General features: G+C 36.6%; 1 pseudogene; it reads left to right on the top strand.

The window, feature by feature from the left end:
* Nucleotides 1-1779: 1779 nt before the first annotated feature.
* On the top strand, nt 1780-1898 carry LOC120589848 (uncharacterized; annotated as a pseudogene).
* Nucleotides 1899-6976: the final 5078 nt, after the last annotated feature.

Genomic DNA, 6976 nt, shown 5'->3' with positions numbered 1-6976 from the left:
AACTCTGTAGGAAGCAGTTTAGAAAAAAAGAGAGAAATTGAATCCCAATATGTTACGTAAGCCTTCGGAAAAAGTCTTACCAGAAACCACGCCTGTTTATGAAATGTGAAAGTAGGTGGGAAAATAAATTCCCTTCATTGTTCAAATCAATTTAAGGTGGGTATTCCATCCATTGCATTATAATCATAAATAATAGAAATTGTTAGGTTAGATAAACTGTAAGAGAAAGGATTGCATCTAACTATTGCCAAACATGTGCATTTTGTCATTGACTACATTAGGTGAGAAATCTCAAGAGAAATCTAATAATAGCAAAATTTCCCAGGGAGAATTATTGGTGCCCTGGATTGACAGGAAGGAGACCTGTCAGATGGAAGAAACCAAACCGAGCAGTAGCTGAACTCTGTAAAAGAAGAACGATTTGGGAAAAAGAGATGGGAAAAGCTGAAGACAACCAAGGGAGGTACGTCTGTGACAACAGTAGCAGAAGGCACATCTCAGCAGGAACTACAGCAGCTGACATTTTTATCCAGGGTCCTTTGTCAATCGCACCTCTGTAAACCTCCAGGATACTGGATTCGCCTAGTACGAAATATATTATGCACCACTTTAAACACTGTTTCTCATTATGGAGATGAAGTTTGTTAGATGTGGAGTTGGTATCAACTTATTGTGGTACTCTGGGTGAAGATTTTCTCAGGATATTGGATGGAGACAAGATCCTACAGAATTACAACAGGCCCATAAAATAATCCTGGTGCTTCACAGCAATGTCCCTCTAATTTAGGGGTTATAATACTTTGATTCATGACATGATGTAGTCTACTTTCAAAAACAGCTACAAAACCTTGGCCTCTGAGATAAGAATTGGGGTGTCATGAGACCCATGAGAGAGAAAATCGCCTCATGGAGCAGAAGATCGTCTGTTCCTGCCATGAATTTGTTTCTCCTTTCATGATGTAGCAGGGACTGTGAGTATAGAACACCTATGTAAAAGTAAGTCTCGTAGGCATCCGGTTGTTCCTTCCTGGATGATAAATATTTTTTCTGAAATAATGGAAAAGAATATTTTTTGTTGGCAAATACTCTGGTGATACCAGCCCTTATTTAGAAAGGATCATTTTTTTCGCTTTATGTTTCTGTAAAAATAACCAACTAACCCAATAAACTAACAAAATGAAAGGAGAAACATGACCCAAAGAGTTTATAATTTTTTCCCCTAAAGAGAGGAACAAAAGAATGAAACGGCTGGTAGTAATAGCGGCCACCAGTAGCCTGCAGAAATGCTTCTGTAGGTGCTGATTCTCACTGTTCCGTCCTCAGTCTTTGAAAGAACAGTGCCAACTCTGCAGCCCTAAACCATTTGCTGATTAGAGAATGTGAGCTTTAGGCCAAGGAGAGCACTGATAATTGGCACCACACTTAAAGGAACACAACAAGCAAACCTCTTGGGCTATACTCTGTTTTTCGCTGCTTTAATGTTTTCATCCCCCTGTGATTAGAATAATCAAATTAAGAGCTGGTGTCCCACATTTTCTCCATCGTTAGGTTAAATTAATCCAGATAGCCTTGTTTCATGCAGTTCTCTGAAGTTTTCTCCACTGCGGCACTGCCTGCCAAGTGATGTGCCATTCCATTCGTGTCGTGACCCCTCATGGGCATTTATTTGTGACTCTTTTTAAAAACTGGCAGGCCACTGTGAAGAGTCTTTATTGACATTTTCCTGGTTAATGGATCATTCTTCCTCTTAATGAGTCACTTTTTCTAAAATCAAAGCTGGTCTACGGCCATGCCACCCTGAGTACACCCAATCCCGTTTGATCTCAGAAGTTAAGCAGAGTTGGGCGTGGTTAGTACTTGGATGAGAGACCACCTAGGAAGATCAGGTGCCGTAGGCACAAAATATAAAAAAAATAAGGGATTGTAAGCTGACAAGATCCTTGTGGTCTATGAGGTCAATCAAGGGTTGCCTCACCTAAAATAATAAATAAAATAAAATAAAATAAAATAAAATAATCAAAGCTGCCTAGTCATAAACCCCCAGCTGGCACTTGTTTTCCAGATCTGCGATACCACTGGACAACCTCTGCTAACCAGGCTTCTGAGACACTTCCTCTTGGTGACACTTCCTCTTGGTGACCTGTGTCTCCTTGTTTTGAAGTTAATGACAAAGCAATTCAATGTTTCCCTAAGTAGCAAAATAATAAGTGTAACAGTTAACAAAGCTATTTCAGGAAATTACTGACAAATGAAATAAACTCTCTCAACTGGCCCACTTTCCATTCTCTCAACTGGCCCACACACTTCTGGACACCAGTGTGTGTGTGTGTGTGTGTGTGTGTGTGTATTCAACATCATTCATTAGAATTTTCTGTATATATTTCTTCATATCTTCCTTGAAAGACAAAGGCCTCTTTATTATTCAGTATTTAACTCTACTTTAGTTTCTGAATTTGATCATCTTTCTTTCATCTAAAATAATTACATAAAAGCGAGACCTTATTTTTTAAATGTTTACAATAAAATATGTAACAAAACATCTAAATAAAAATGTAACAATATTATATAAGAGCAATTAGCAAAGTGTCGAACGAATAAATCAAGCAAAAATAAGCATCCATTATGACTTCAGCTGAAGTGGTTTCTATGCTAATAAAAAAAAGAGGTGGTAAGGTGACCAAAGCTGATTAGGACGTAGTGGTGGGTTGTTGACCACTCTGCTCTCATTTTAGAGGAGAATTTTAACCAAAGGGCAATTAAGCCAGGATTTTATCCAGGTACATTCCTCTATCAGTAAGTGTGCCTAGGCCTTACTGATGTCACTGTTCCCTGGTGAGAGTGCTGAGTTGTCATCTGCCCTCTGGAGTATGAGATGTGTTGGCATTTCAAATTCGTCTGCTGGTGATTGGGAAGGTTACTATTCCTAAGTAGAGCTCTTCACAGAGCTACTTCTTGGCATAACTAAAAATATAACTCAAAAGAAAAGTCAATCACATATAGAAAATTATGGGAAAATGATTTAGCTGTACTGCTGAAAGTTTTCAGTAAATATTTAATGTTTTCAACCTCTTAATCTGTATTGGTTCTTCGCCTCGGCATTTTATTTTCCTTGAAGCTAATGCATTTTGAGAAAATTGTTCCTTAATACTAAGCTCTATTCTATTCGGTATAGTTTGTTAATAGGAGAGTCTGTACTATTTCTTTGCTCCATCTCCCATTCGATTTCTATATCTCCATATGAAATCCAAAGCATCTGGTATCTGTTTCAATATTTTACTGAAAATTGGCTCTTCCTCTCATGTTTTCTATTTTTCATCTCTTCATCCAAACCTTGGTCATCTTTGCAATTCCATTCTCAAATGAAATATGCTACTTTTCTAGTTGGAAAATGTTCTGAACATCTTTCAGTTCTTTCTTTACTGAAATGATTGACAACTTATTCCTTAACATTCACTCTTTCCTTGGCTTTAGATGTATCGTCCTTCCTAGTTTTTCTGTTACCTCTTGATCATGACTTCATGGACTATTATTCTTCAGTCACCAAGGCTTTGAATACAATTATTGAAAGGGTATCCAATCTTAGCTTTTTGTCTTCTGTTTTTTTTTTTATATTCCTTTTTTTCTTCAGTCATCAAACACGTACTGAGCTCTTCTTATACAGAAGCTCTATTCTAGGTGCCAAAGGAAAGACACTGGATATATTTTAATGATAAAGCCAACAATATATCCTGATGGATCCAAAATGGAGTGTAAGACAAAGAGGAATTAGTGATGACCAGAGATTTTGGTCTGATCAACGAGAAGGGTACAGTTGTCATTATCTGATGTGGGCAGCGCACTGAGAGAATTTTGGGGTGGAAAAAACAAAGGTTCAAAATAGACTTGTAAATTTAGGATCTGATGTGGGCGAAATGCCATCTCCCCCTAAAATGCATATGTTGAAGCTCAAATGTTGTGAGATTTGGAGATGAGGAGTCTGGGTGGTAATCAGGTCACGATAGTGGGGCTCCTGAGATGGGATCGGTGTCCTTATAAAAAGAAGAAGAGAGCTGACTAGCTCTTTCTCTCTCTCCACTATGTGATAATACAGCTAGATAGTAGTTGCCTGACACCAGTAAGAGGGCTCTCACCAGGAACTGCCCTGGCTGGCACCTTGATCTTGGATTTCCCAGTCTCCAGAACTATGAGAAATAAATGTTTGTTGTTTAAGCCACCCAGTCTATGGCAATTTGTTAGAGCAGCCTGACTAAGAATTTCTTTTAGAAAACCAAGTATAGTTATTCCGAAAATAATTGATGTGACCTAATTTGAAGATACACATTTTAGAGTCTTCAGAATAGTGATAGTATTTAATGCTTTATGATTGGTTGAAATTACCAAAGGAGTGAGTATAGCTAGAGAGGAGAATAGAATGATATAAAGCCCTGAGCTGCGGGAGATCTAGCTGTTAAGTGTTTCGGGGAGAGAGGAAGAATCTTCGAAGGTGACTGAGAAGATACTTTTGAGGTACGAGGAAAGCCAAGGATTTTGGTGTCCTGTGAGCCAAATATAGCAAGGAAGAGGAAGTGACCAACAAGTTAAAGTTTGTGTTTAGTCCAAATCAAATAAGAACAAACCCGATTACTGGATTAAGTAATTGGAAGTATCCTGGTCATAATAGCAAGAACAGGTTTTGCTTAGTGATGGGGATGACAGCCTCACAGAAGTGAGATTAAGAGACGATGAGAGGAAAGAATTGCAGGGGCCCAGCATGCTGCGGAATCACTCATGTGTGTCTCTTCCACTATCTCTGTTCATGCTCACGACTTTCAAATGCAGATGTATATCCCAGACTTCTCCATGCCTGGTCTTATCAAAAAAGCCCACCGAACCCGAGTAAATCAAGCATGCTCATGTCTTCCTGTTTTTCCCAGGAAGAATTATGTATCCAAAGGAGTCAATTTTCTGTCCATATCTCTTTATTGTGTATACAAAAAGGCACAGACATTTGTATCAGGCCTTAGGTACCTGATCTTTATTCAAAATCTCACTAATTTCATTTAATTTTGGAGTGAAAGTGCAAAGTTTTGAGTTTCTGTTCCAGAGAAAATGATGAAAGCATAGAGTAAAAACAAGGAGTCATATTTGTGTCAACGAACACTTCAATTTTAGCCACTTTAAAGTTTAGATGGAGATGTGGCATTGATGTAGAAATGTAGAGATGTGATTGATGTCTTAGCAAGATCCGAGGTAGGGCCCAGGTGAAAATGTATAGATTTTCTTTCTAATATTGATAGTAAGTAGCTAATAGCTATCTGACTAATAGGTAAAAATTACATCCGGAGCACAAATTTCGACTTTTATAAATTATCTTATGTAAACAAAATCACAAAAAGAATTACTCTAAAGGCTTCTTGCTTTCTTCTTGAATAAAAGAACTTGGTAAAGTTATTTTAAGCAAAATCTTCAGGATATTGTGAGATTTATATAAAATCTGTATGCATTCTTTTTTTTTAAATGAGGCCATTTTGAACCTTTAGTATTACAAATAAAGCACATTTAAAATGAGGAGTTAAACTTTTTGCCAATAAAATTTTACCTTAAGTGATATTTTCCTCGAATGGAATTATGAACAAATTTATTGTCATATTTTCACTCTTTAATTTCATTCAGTGGTGGTTTGAATTTAAGGGTGAAATTTCTCACACTGTTTAGGATGTTAAGTTTAGAAATCAAACCCTAATAGTTTCATCGCAGCTGAGCCTCATACAAAACCTCATTGAATGGTTCACTGATTGAGTTGTTGAATTTTTTCCACTTGGCTTTATTTGTGGGGCTTCCAGATGTCTCTTGACAATGAAAACACTGTTAATAATTGTAAACTAGGATTATTAATTTTATTAACCCAGGACCAGATTCACCTATGACTATGATAAATCAAAACTCTTCTTTGCCCCCCCAAATTGGCAACATTAAATTGTGCTAAGAACTCTCGTTCTTAGCAAACATAATTTTGCATATTCTCTCTCACTAAGCACATACACAATAAATGTGTTGTATTTATTTAATTTTCATATAATATTAAATATCTACAGCAGAGTATATGTCATATATTTCTGAGTTGTGGAGCATAATATTAAAGCATACCTTAAACCCATTATGCAATGGATTAATATTCATAAATATTAAAACATGACCGAAGCTGTTAAAACAATTTGCGTCTTCCTACCTAATCCTATCTCCTACCTTCCCTGATTTTTTTTTTTGGATTGTTCAAAATTTCTTTAAGTAATAAAGATAGGAATTTATTTTTACTGGCTTTGCTTGTTAGAAATAAATGAAATACGGAAAACAGATTTGAATGGATTCCTGTTTCTGCACAGCGAGAAAGTGAGGACATCCATGTCTGTGTCATCATTTAACCTCTCCTAGGATTTAGGCTCTGATGACCGTTTGAGTGTGACTTGTTTGATCATTGCAGTAGTAGATACCTACAGTGACAAGCACAGTACCAGATCCACTAAAATCGATGATCTAATTTTACATTCTTTAATATTTATCGATGACCATATGATGAGGTGGTGGTTATTATTATCTGCATTTCAAAATTCAGATTATAGATGCTTAGGAAAGTTAAGTAACTTGCCCAAAGTTCTACAGCTGGCAAATCTGGGAGTTGAAGCCACTCTTCGTAAAGTTCATAAAGTAGTAGAAAAAAGTGCACAAAGAGTACAAAGAGCATAAAGTGCACACTGTATGTCCTTTCTGCTCTCATATATTTAACTTCGATCAATATGTGATGGACTAATAAAGTAACTGAGCATCAAGATGTGACTATAAATTTATTTCTTGTGGTCTTTTTCAAGGGTTTGCATTTAATATCAGGGGTATCAACTTAGATAATGTCTTTTTTTTTGTACTAACACTTAAATTTATGGCATAAAGTTTAATGAGTATCAATTAATCTTTGAAGAAATGGGCTAATTGGTTATTTCAT

Source organism: Pteropus medius, unplaced genomic scaffold (assembly GCF_902729225.1).
Source record: "Pteropus medius unplaced genomic scaffold, Ma_sr-lr_union100, whole genome shotgun sequence".
Classification (NCBI taxonomy): domain Eukaryota; kingdom Metazoa; phylum Chordata; class Mammalia; order Chiroptera; family Pteropodidae; genus Pteropus; species Pteropus medius.
Note: the sequence above shows the minus strand (reverse complement) of the source record. Positions and strands in the feature narration are given on the sequence as shown.